The following is a 12454-nucleotide window of genomic DNA, read 5'->3' on the forward strand; positions in this document are numbered from 1 at the left end:
CTTACCATCTAAAGAGTTCAAAAAATGTTTAAAGGAATAGAAGAAGTTCTTTTTAAGTTTTGCTCCATGTCTAGACTTGTCTACAGCTCCCCAGTTCTGTCCTGTAGTAAGGGCTGGAAGCAGTGCATCGTAGGAATCCCTTATTCCTTTCAGGAGGCCATCCCTGGCATCAATCATTGAGAAAAAGATTTCCTGCAAGGCATCAAGAAAAGACAACCCATCACTTAATGAAATCCGAAGCAGAAAACATTTCAACTGTGAGGGAGAAACATGATTTGGTTTGAGATGTTAGGGTTCTCATGAAAATGTGCTCTTGCTTCGAACTACTGACTGACATTACATCAGCTGTGCCAAACTTTGGTACCTGATAATGCATCTGGTTGAGATAGCAGAGTATACAAATATAGAGAGCGTGATTTCTGTAAATCACGTAAAGAACATAAACCACTTCATTTGAAAAAGTAACAAGCAATCAGCTCTGTAAATTCATATGAATTGACCCCACAGAGGTTGAAAAAAGAAACGTTCAGATTATAAACCAACGGCCAAAACGCACAGCAGCTCACACCTCACATCTGGGCAACAGGAAAAACCAGAGCAGACTAAAAATGAATGTAAACGTGTCAGTCCAAGGGAATGAAATCAAACTTCTCAAAGCCAGACTAATATACGCAGATAATGCAGTTGGGAGTCGAATCCATCCTGCATGTATACACTCAACTAGACTTAATATATTCTCAGCGCTTCACAGATCTTATCCAGGAAAAAGGTAGAGAAGAGGAGGGCAACAAAAAAGAAGAATCACAAGGAGATGCATGCATTTGTAAAAACAAGTAGACCATCCACATCAAAGTCCGCCATCTTTTTACATAAGAAGCCCCCTCCCACGCTCAAGACGAGAAACAAGTTTGAAGCCAACACAGCACACCATGTCGGTGAGTCGTTACTCTGTAAACGGTGTTTCCGTAGATCAAAGGCTCCTCAGTAAACAGCCATTTTTTGTACGGTGGGGTGTTTGTCTGTGGAGGTTTTACTGCTCGCGTTAGTTTAACATAGTCATCAAATAACGTTGTGGAGCACATAACATTAGCTAACTGCTAATAATGCATTAAACTCCTAACATAACCTTAGTAAAGTAAAATATGTTTGGTTTTAATCCTTAGGTTAAAAAGACCAACAAATGAATAACTTTAAAGGGGAACTCCGGGGCATTTGAAGCGTGTTTCCATTGCTAGAGGTTGTCAAATAATGCTAGTATGACACAGAGAGGTGCGTATCTGCGCTCCCTGTGTGGAGATTGCTCTGTCCGCACAGCATGTCATGCGAGGCTAATACGTGGTGGCTAAGGGGCAAGCGCTAACCCTTCCACGTAAAACAACAACTTGCACACTGCAGAAACGTCACACCTCTTTATAACCCATCCGACACTGCGTTCAAGTATTTAAAACATTACAACAATATTACTGGGCATGTATTGTTGTAATGTTTTAAATACTTGAACGCAGTTTTTCTAGAGAATATAATTGTTTTGTATATGGGATTATCCTCCATCGACTCTTCTGGGCTTTCACATGCGCGAGCCTACAACCAGCCGGTGAGTTACATGCTGTTTATACAGTTGTTTTGTAACCTCCCCATGCCAGTAATGTGAGAACCATGCATATGGTTTTGATGGTAAGGCTTGTGACTTTATTGTCGGATGGGTTATAAAGTGGTGTGACGTTTCTGCAGTGTGCAAGTTGTTGTTTTACGTGGAAGGGTTAGCGCTTGCCCCTTAGCCACCACGTATTAGCCTCGCATGACATGCTGTGCGGACAGAGCAATCTCCACACAGGGAGCGCAGATACGCACCTCTCTGTGTCATACTATCATTATTTGACAACCTCTAGCAATGGAAACACGCTTCAAATGCCCCGGAGTTCCCCTTTAAGAACATTGTGCATTATCAAAGATCACTTCGCCATCCTAAATGGCTTGTGTATAAACAGTGTTTATTAGTGAATTAACTTTTTTATTAGAGATTCTCTTTGTATGACAATAACTGGACGTGACAGCTGTAACAATGTTATTATTGTGATGTAATACGTTGCTACACACACTGCCATGAGGTGAGCTGCTCAGGGAGGGAACCCGGAGGTTTAAGGAAGATGCTAAGCTAAGACGTAGCTGTGCCATTTTTATCTTTTGTCTTGTTCAATAAAGTTTCCAGAAGCAAGGGTAACACTTTAATCATCAAGTTTGTATAGAGTAGTGATAAAGAATAAGCTGAAACAAAAGCTTTTCTATAAAGTGATTACATCTTTTGATATGACACATAACACAAGAATAAATACTTAACAATTACTGAGACACGCCACCTTTGACCTTACCTCGTGTATGTTTTCTGGGTTCACAGGAATGTCCACTCTGGTCCGTGTGAAGGAGCAGCAGATCCCTGTGAGGCACGTTTTTGCTAAATTGGCTAAAAACAGCCTCATTGCTTTGCCCCCTTTGCTTGGTCCAGGATATACGCGCCCACATTCTGAAATCAAATCCAAATGGTTTTGTAAGAGATGAAAAAACATTCCAGTTCATAATGTTGTGTGGAATATCTGGGTCTTTATCATGCAAGATAATCAATCAAATTTGATTAGAAGACTTTCCCTAAAATTGTATCATCTATCGGTATTTCAGTTTTTCGAAAATAGGACGTTTTTCCTATTTTACTTCAAAAAAAATACTAGTATATAAAACCCGGCATAACAGCTGTCAAACGGAAAAAATTTCAATTAAAATAAGCATGGACAGTCTTTCCAATTGAAGACTTTCCAGATTTCTTCATACCTATTCCTGGGACTTCGGACTCCTGATACACAAACGAAATGGTTTTGCTGCCCCCCGAGGCGAAGAAATGATCAAAAGCGAGCAGCTAGTCAGCAAGAAAAAAGGAAGAACACAAAAACATTATTAATCATTGCATCATATTACGATGCAAGTATAAAACAACCAAAAACAAAACATAACCTTGGAACGAAACGTTTAGAAAGCATCACACCAAACTGAAGAAAAAGCCACAAAAATAACGCGTTATGAATCAATCCCACAAAACCTCAGCTGATCACCTGACTTCTGATTTGTGTTGGTGAGATATTTCTGCTTTTGATAGCATTAGTACCAGTTTGGAGTCACACTGAGGAGGAACTTACTGAAGGAGAATCCAAAACAAATTCCTCCACCTCTGTTGGTGCCAAAGACAGCCGGTCAGCCAGGATGTCAATCATGTACTTGTGTGCAGGGGTGAGCAGCTTTTTCCTCTCTTCTCTTGCCTGCTTATGTTTGGCCTGAAGGAAGACAAGAGTCGGAAATAGTGTAGAAGTGTATTTGCTCTACGTAACTAGAGCTGTATCTCAACGAATAAGCTGAATCAAATGGGCTGCTTTAATTCTAAAAAGAAACAACTGAAACTTACCTGAGACACACACTTGTTTGCTTTTGGATTGGGTGTGTCCATCATAACGATGTCTGGAAGGGAGAATCACCCCTTAAGCCGTAATACTCAACGGTTCCCTTTATTCCCTCTGAGAAAACACTATTAGCCACTAATGTTGTTGATTTATCAACTTTTTCCTGTAATTCAGTAAATAAAATGCATACAGTGACATCAACAGTCTCCTCAGTTCCTAAGCGCTGGATGTGCAACATCTGATCCATGTTTCAAACATTTTTAAAAGTAATTCCTTCAAATTCAAAGGAGCAGGTAATTACAAAAAAATGTTTTTATTGTGTTTCTATATTATTTAAACTTACTTTGGTGAGGTTCCTGATCAATTTGAGCATGAATAAACGCTAATTATTTTTCTTTCTAGCTGATAAGGTATGTTAGCTCAACCGTTACGTCTCAGTTTATGTTGTTTGTTCATTCACTTTTTCAAGTTTGATATTCTGCTCTTACCGAAACTTTATCATCCGACGTATTTGTAGCTTCCAATGTTCAGCTTTTCTTCTTGTGTCGTTTCTGAGTTTCTGAATTATTGGACCATGGAAATATTTTTCTCCAGCCGTTGAGAACTGCTACTGATTCCAAACGTTTATTTAACCGTTTTTTTGGTTTTGTTTTTTTTAACTTCCTTTTAAACGTTGAGATGTCACGACCGTTGGCGCGTGGATGACGTAGGACTGTTGGATGAGCTAACGTTTTAATAATTAGCTCTCACACTCTGTTTTTAATGGGTTGCTTAAGAATTACAAGTATATGTCCAAGATTTTTTTTTTTCCTGAGCCATTACCCAAATTTTGTTCACAGTAAAGTTTTGTTTTGATTGTCAAGAGCTACCACACGCAGTGTGGTGTACAGTAATGGGACAAAAACATTTATTTGAATGTCAGCTGATGAAATTTTTATTGTCACAGTCAAAACAATAAATAGATAAATGTGATGATAAAGAATGAATAAAGGGTTGTTTTAAGTTAAAGTTGTAGACAAGAATGACCTCTAGTATCTGTCATTATGGCTGTGAACCTGAAGAACCCTCTGGCTGAAGTCCTTCCATTGTCAGTGTAAAGCAGGGGTAGGCAATTAGTGGCCCGCCATCAATTATATCTGGCCCGCAAGATGGAATTTTTGAAATATGATTTTTGAAAGATATTTTTCAAACCTCATGTTTTATCGCCTGTTTCATGAGAGATGCCAGGAGATGCAACATTCAGCCTAATAACAGTGTATAGAAGAAAAAAATGTTTTAAATTAAAAAAAATGAAATGCATTTATGTAAATCCACAATAGAAAAACATGGCCATGGCCCGTAATACCATTGTCAGAAAAAAATTGGCCCAGGTCCAAACTTAATTGCCGACCCCTGGTGTAAAGTGTGTGTATTTATTGGACGGGGGGGGGGGGGCAACTAGTGCATAGCCTTTGAGGACAAAGAGATACATATTTCTAGGTACCAAACTCGGCAAAATGTCTTCCGTCACAATTTGACCTTCTCCTTACACAGGCCTGTGACAGGCCAAGTTTTAAGAGGTATTATCAAATCCCACATAGCCTGTCCCTTATTCTTGAATGGATAGACTCTATGGTTTAGCGCAACTGCTCTGCAGAAAAATCAACAACAACTTTGTAGTCTTGTTTCAAAATAGACATAAGAATCAGCACCCTCAAAGCAGCGTTCCCAGAGCCTTCATACTCTTAAGGCTGTTCAAGGGCACACAGCCTCGTGTCTTTTGGTCATATTCCCATCCACACAACCAGCAACCTCAAACTGAAAGTTATTTTGATGTGAAAAATAATTCTAAAATCAATCTTTAATGAGCTTTCGGTCTTGATAAAAATGATGGTGCACTTGCACTCAGTGTACATTGAAAGATAGCCCATATTAAAGCTTTGTGTGTTGTTTCATTCACTTGAGGATTTACTAAGTTGATTCAGTGTCACAAAAGGTTGTGTGTAACTGTTGTTGGAATCTATGGCCAGGAGGGGGGAGCAGAGAGCAGAAAAGCAAGACTGAGATATACAAGGAACTGACTCTGGAAGACAAGAAGAACATGAAAACAAAAACAAATAAGCATAAAACAAAGACAAACTTAACAAAACCTAACACAGAACTTGCTTGTTTGCTTGGGCACATCTATTCAAATAGTTGAGTCATTCTGCTGAGTGTATTTATACAGTGCAGTATACAAAAATGAATTTCTAATTTTCAGTGAGTATGACTCTCAGTGACTATTGTGTTGCCTGCAATATGAGGAGAGAGAGCCTACAAATACTGAATAATTCATCATTCTATTACTAACTCGGTCGGCCCCTGAGTTAATTATCTGCTGTTTGATAGCTCCCTCGATACTTTGCTCACAGCATTAGTAGGAACAAAGAATCGTTCCAGTAACACTGTTAATCCATGAAAGACATGTCACGGGCTGACAGCCAGTCACTCTGGTGACTGGCTGTCAGCTGGTGTAGCACAGGTGTGGTGGTTAGCACCGTTGCCTCACAGCAAGAAGGTTCCAGGTTCAACTCCCAGCTGGGGCCTTTCTGTGTGGAGTTTGCATGTTCTCCCCGTGTAAGCGTGGGTTCTCTCCGGGTACTCCGGCTTCCTCCCACTGTCCAAAAACATGCATGTTAGGTTAATTGGTGTCTCTAAAATTGTCCTTAGGAGTGAGTGTGAGCGTGTATGGTTGTTTGTCTCATTTGTCTCTGTGTGGCACTGTGATGGACTGGCGGCCTGTCCAGGGTGTACCCCGCCTCTCGCCCATTGACCGCTGGGATAGGCTCCAGCCCCCCCGCGACCCGACCGACGGATTCAGCGGTATAGAAAATGGATGGATGGATGTTTCACACTATATTGAATGTTATTAGTTTAATTTGTCTATATTCATGTCACTACTCGCAATTTGGTATCATGACAAGGTGTGAAATCTTCAAATAAATATAATCCATTTATTGTGTCAACAGACAAATTTTGCTGCTTTTTCTTTATGTGCTACAGCACATGAAAATAACTGTCAACGCATTGTCACAGCCTTGGTGTAATTGTGACATATGGACTGTTGCATCACATATGTAAGGACAATGTGCTCATTGAGAAATTGAGAAATTTCAGTCTTTCCTTGCATTTTCCCCCACTGTTTCATCTCCTTTTTACACATTACAAACTTCTTGGTACTGAAAATGATGTGATTAAGGTTGGGTGTTAAAAATGACTTGACCAAGCTGAGGTTATAAAAACAGGATGACAAGAGCCAAGAGCTCTCCTCACACCACTCCAGTTTTAGTCACTCCTAACATTTGTCATGTTTGTTGGCCTTACAAGGCGAGGAGGGGCCTTGTCTTAGGATTCCTACATTAAAAACATTGCGAGTAAAAGAAATAAAAGTTTGCTTGAACACATGCAGACCCTGTGTTACAAACTGAACTGCTATCTGGAGACAAAGACCAAAATGAACAGGCACCAACACAGGTTTGGGTGAAAATGAACAGAGAGAGTTAGAAAGTAAAGTCACATGACCTGGCCTCAATCAAGGTTGTCAATTGAGAGCACACTCAGATAGTTAAGGCCCTCAACAAGCATCAATCAACACCCCCACTTGTTCTCACATTTACAACAAGAAAAACAAAAACATTGCAAAGAGCAAAATCACATTTTGGTTCGGCAATCACCTAAATAGAAACCTAGAAAAGGCAAGAAGCTTCCCTTTTGTAGCTGGTTTTGTCATTTGGTCAGCAACCATTTGATCTGTTGGGCAATACTCCAAAAACACATCACCATTTTTTACAGTAGATCTTACAAAATGATATTTGATGTCAATGTGTTTGCATCTCTGTCGGCTAAAGGGATTCTTTGCCAATGCAATTGCCCCCGGTCATCTTCATAAATTACAGGTACATCATAATGAGAGTCAAGATGTTTAAGCATTTGAGACAGGTACAAACATTCTTGTGTAGTGACAGCTAACGCCATGTACTCAGCCTCACATGTTGACAGTGCTACAGTTGGCTGCTTTTTGGTCTTCCAAGAAATCAGAGGACCATTCTTACATAGGCTAACACAATAACCAGATGTACTACGTCGGTCAGTTGCATCTCCTGCCCAATCCGAGTTACCCAGGCTCCGCCCTCGCAGTGACGCAACACCTTCGGCTCTGCTACACTTACTCAGGCAAACTGCTCATTCAGGTGGATTCGAGTTCCCGAAAAAATGGGAACTCCACCCACTTTGTCGGGAAGCAATCGACTTTGAGCAGCGCCAACGGCCCAGGGTAGAGGCGTGTTCAAGGTAGTGACGTGATTGAACTGCCACTCAACCCATGGATTGTACACGGAAGCGCTTCATTCAATATCAACATGGAGCAGCGTCAAGCTTTTGACACTGCTGTAGATGCTGTAAGAAAAGTGTTCGACGGGAGATTCTCGTTAAAAATCGAGCAAAGAACAGCCCTTGAATCATTTCTTGACAGGAAAGACGTTTTCGCCTTGCTCCCTACTGGCTTTGGTAAGAGTTTAATCTACCAGTTAGCCCCGCTGGTAGTTAAATCATACGTCAGAGGAAAGAGTGGTGTAATTGACTTAAGCTTAGGCACAGCCTTTTCTGGCCACAACCAGTAGCAACCCGAGGGAGGCGGGTTGACCAGGCCATTTCGAATCGTATTCGTTATGGTCTTGGTCAGACCAGAATCTCGAAGAGATTTGAAAGTCTATGTTAATCAGGCTAAATCCGAGTCACTATAAGCCACCAACTGTAACCCATCATCACATTTCCTGTAACACAGCATCTTGTCAATTGTGCCTTTCAGATATTTCAGTACATGTTTTACAGTCGTCCACTGCTCTTCTGTTGGCGCACTGAAATATTGTGAAAGTTTACTTACGACACAACTCAAATCTGGTCTAGTGCATGAACTAAGATAGATTAGGCTACCCACTGCTTCTCTGTATTTCCTGAGGTCACTCATCTTTTCATCGTCATCAACTCATTAAGAATGATCTTAAATTCTAAATGACAAAACAGTAACATACAAACTATCAACACAAAATTAAATGAGCCTTGAAAATTCACTAAACATGAGCCCTTTTAAACAGCCAGTCATGTACTGCCCTAAGGGGTTAAACACATTAACTGGGTGGGTCAAACTATGAGTGCCCCCTATTATTTGGTGAAGAAGGCCTACATTCAATCCCACAGGGTGGATGAAGGATCTGCCAGCCAGACTCATTCATTTTTTTGGTCAGAGTTCAAACTGGTTAAAATGGGTTTTAACCAGTAAAACTTTAATCAAGTGACATACTTTAGTCAGCCTCCTTCAGATATGTTCTACAACAACTTTTGAAACATCGATACGCGTAACCTGCATGAAGATGTAATGTTGAGATAACCTGTTAAACCCTAAAGTGAGCATCATTTCCTTAGAGAACTCTTTAGTGCTGCTGGGATTATCCCCCCTGCAGATTGTCGATGGGCCTTGTCCGAACAGAGTAAGCAGGGCAGGGCCTTTGTTAGAGCCTTTCAGACAGAGATACCCCTCCCCGATTCCCCCTGATCCCGAGGCGAGATTGGTCGGGTATCCGTAATTGAGTCATCTGACTCGGTCGGACCTTGCCTTCCACAGCTGAGTAAACCAGCACAAAGAGACTCTGGCTACTTTCCAGGTTAAGTGTGCCGCGTGTGTGCACAATTCCAGCACATTAGCCCCATGCTGTTAAGATGCAAAACACTTTTACTTGACCTCTGAGATGCCCGTGGCTTCTTTCTGTTAGCCTCATTCAGACAGAGCTAAGCCCATAAGAGACAAAATGCTGCTAAAGATGAGTTGAACCAAAAAGCATGGAGATTGAGAGACTGGAGAGACTGCAGCACCAGCAGAGGAATGATAGATTCTTCTTCTGATCTATAAATACCACAGTTAAATAGTTCTGGAAAGCTTGCGGACTTCCACCATGTTTCAATCAAAGCAGTCTCTCCGGCATCAATCTCAGGTGTACTCACACAGAAAAAAATTGAATTGAATTGAATAACTTTACATTAAAGCTGCAGTCTGCAGGATTTGTTGTTGTCATACGTAAAGTCCTACTTTTTGGCATTTTAAGAGTTTACATGATCTATCAGAACGCTTGAAGTTGAAAACGGTGACCTCCGTAGTCGCAAAATGCAAGAAATGCTTATTTTTTAACCGAAAAATAAAAAGTTATTCAACTTTCTGTCCCGCCCCTTCAAAACACATGAGAACTCGTGCACGTAGACGTGCACGCCAGATGCGCCTACACGACTCCTCATTCATCAACTCACCTGTCATTTGCGATCATGGAAGACACAGTAAGTAGACTAGCCCGTAATGAAGTTCAATAGTCCAGATAAATAAGCGTGGGGACGAGCCTACCTTGTATCGCGCGTGCACAATCGGTGATTGACAGGCAGAAGAGCCCAGCTCGTAAACCTGATTGGTTACCTTTTACCGGTCCGGTCTGCAATTTTGTAAACAAACCTGCTGGCTTTGGAGGGACCTAGCGGGACATATAGGGGACCTAGAGAACTCATTTTTTTTTGTATTGGGGTATTTAATGTACTACTTTCAGAATCCCCGGACAGTTCCAGGCATTATGCTTGAAAAAGAGTTGCAGACTGCAGCTTTAATGCCAGCAGTGATCCCAGCAGTCTTCAGAAGTGCAACACGCTGAAAGAATAACAGGGGAGGCCTGTGGTTGCAAGAAAAGCTTCAAAGTTGCTTGATCTGTACGTTTCCATTTTTTACTAAGACTGAGGTGCCCAATATGATGGATTCTATAAGGGAAAAATTATTTTACGTGCACATCTCCTGCAAAACAACTTAGTAAAAGACATTAAAGCAGACATTGTTCCCCGTGATGCATACGAAAGCCATGGGGTTCAACTGGTCGTTCAACTGATTTTACACCTTCAGCGACGTGTTTTTTCACTTTTAATGCAATAAGCAGCATGACTCCACAGCCAAAGTCTTAATGACAATGATTTTGCTTTACTTTTACCTGTGCGGATGATACTCAAACAACAGCTTCCCATCCATCATATGGAAAATAATGTTAAACATCTGCTCTTACTTTTCCTCCAGCAGGTGGCTCTTTGATCAAATTCAGTATAAAAATGTGCCGTCAGTCCCTGACAAAAAGAGTCTGCTTATAAGTTCAGATGGATGTGGACTGACATGTTTATAATTTCTAATGAGATTAACACTCTAGACTAAAAGTTGGATCAATGATTCTGACACAACATATCAAACGGGATCTTTTTGCACACGTACCGACGTGATGCTTGTTAACAAAATGAAACACAAGTTGATGTTGCTCAGTGGTGGGGCTTCTCACAACAGCTTTAAACATACCGGGATCTTCAGACACTTTGATTGAATAAAAATGGACATAATATGCAAGTTTCAGCAACGGATCATAATTGAAGGCCTTAAAAAACAACCCATACATGCAGTTATTTTTCACTTTTATGACATAAAAATCCAAAAAACAGACACATGTCAAAGTTGTAACACAACAAAATAAAGATGCCAAAGGGGATGGGCAGCTTTACAAAGTAGTTTGTGTTCACATCTGGTGATCATTATGCCAACCAAAGCTTTCACTGCTTTGCTGCACACATAAGAAAATATATGAGAACAAACATTAAGGCTGAAGAAACACACGAGGCAGTTAAGCTGATCGTTATTGTATCCAGTGGATAGTAGGTCAAAAGGAAAGTGAGTATGAAGAGGGTACAGATGAGAGAGCACTGGAGCCACCTCGTATGTAAATGATCACTTCTCAACATAACATGTGGAAAGTGTGCGGCTCTCCTGCTCTTGTGAAATAAACAAATCAGCCTTTTCAGAATGCTGATAAATAGCGCAGAACAATTCATTTGAATAACAGCTTACCACCTGAGATCAGGTGTCAGCTATGAAAAGATGTGAACGTAATTAAAGGGTTTGAAAGGGCTGGCTATTCCATAAGAACAGCTTGTCATGCTTTCAAGTGGACAAGGGCCCCAGCATTTAACCCCAGCAGCTTTGAGGAAAGTCTAAGTGCATCTTCAGCCAGCCTGTTGTTGCTTTTTATTCTTGGAGAAATCACTTGGCCTGATCTGACTCTCCTGAGTGGATATAATCAGGAGGAGGCGTGCATCATCACCAGAAAACAATTACGTAGGTGCTTGGGAACCAAACAGACTGTACGGGCAGAATATTGCATTATCAGCAACAGTAGCTGTGAAGAATAAATGGCGTATAAATAAATTGATCAAATAAAATCACACAAATATGTGGCTTGTGTCTGCAATGGGAAATGGTACAACTGACATTCTGCCCCCGTCAAATGATTCTACATCAGTCCCCCAGCTCAGATGGGGGATGTAAACGTAAAACCCAATGGACATTGTTGCTGAATGTGTCGTGCTCGGGTCTGCTGGACAAACATTTACAAACCAAAACTTCTCAAAAGGAGGCCCTGAAGCTGACATGACCGATCCATTTCACCCGTCTGCACAGCAGCTGGAGGCTCAAAGTCCACCTATTTAGGACCAACTCCTGTGGTCCAGTCAAAAATAATAAACTATATTTTTCATGCTCAACAAAAACTGTGGTCCGTCACATCCTGTAGGATGGTCCAACGGCATTCCTTCCTGTTTCAGAAGTGATGGTGTTTGGTCCCAGTGGCTCTTGCAAATCCCCTCCTGTTGACTTGGGCCCCTTGGTGCAATACAGGAAGCCAACAGTCGCAAACTTGGGTTTTAAGATGGACAGTGATTTTAAATTGGACCGGCAAATTGGTGCAATAGTGAAGTCCAGCTTTTTTTGTATCTTAGTCTCAGTGTATCTGGTCTTAGGTGAAGCCCTTCTTTGCACATACGCACTTTGAAACAGTAATCAACGCCTTTATTACATCTCGGCTAGATTACTGCAATGCACTTTATTCAATTCAATTCAATTCAAAAATACTTTATTTATCCCAGAGGGAAATTAA

At 41.0% G+C, this 12454-nt stretch overlaps 1 pseudogene; it reads right to left on the reverse strand.

Moving 5' to 3' along the window:
• Positions 1-12454, reverse strand: part of LOC142376973 (dynein axonemal heavy chain 8-like) — a 55104-nt pseudogene that overhangs the window by 35627 nt on the left and 7023 nt on the right.

The sequence above is a fragment of the Odontesthes bonariensis genome, chromosome 3 (assembly GCF_027942865.1).
Source record: "Odontesthes bonariensis isolate fOdoBon6 chromosome 3, fOdoBon6.hap1, whole genome shotgun sequence".
Classification (NCBI taxonomy): domain Eukaryota; kingdom Metazoa; phylum Chordata; class Actinopteri; order Atheriniformes; family Atherinopsidae; genus Odontesthes; species Odontesthes bonariensis.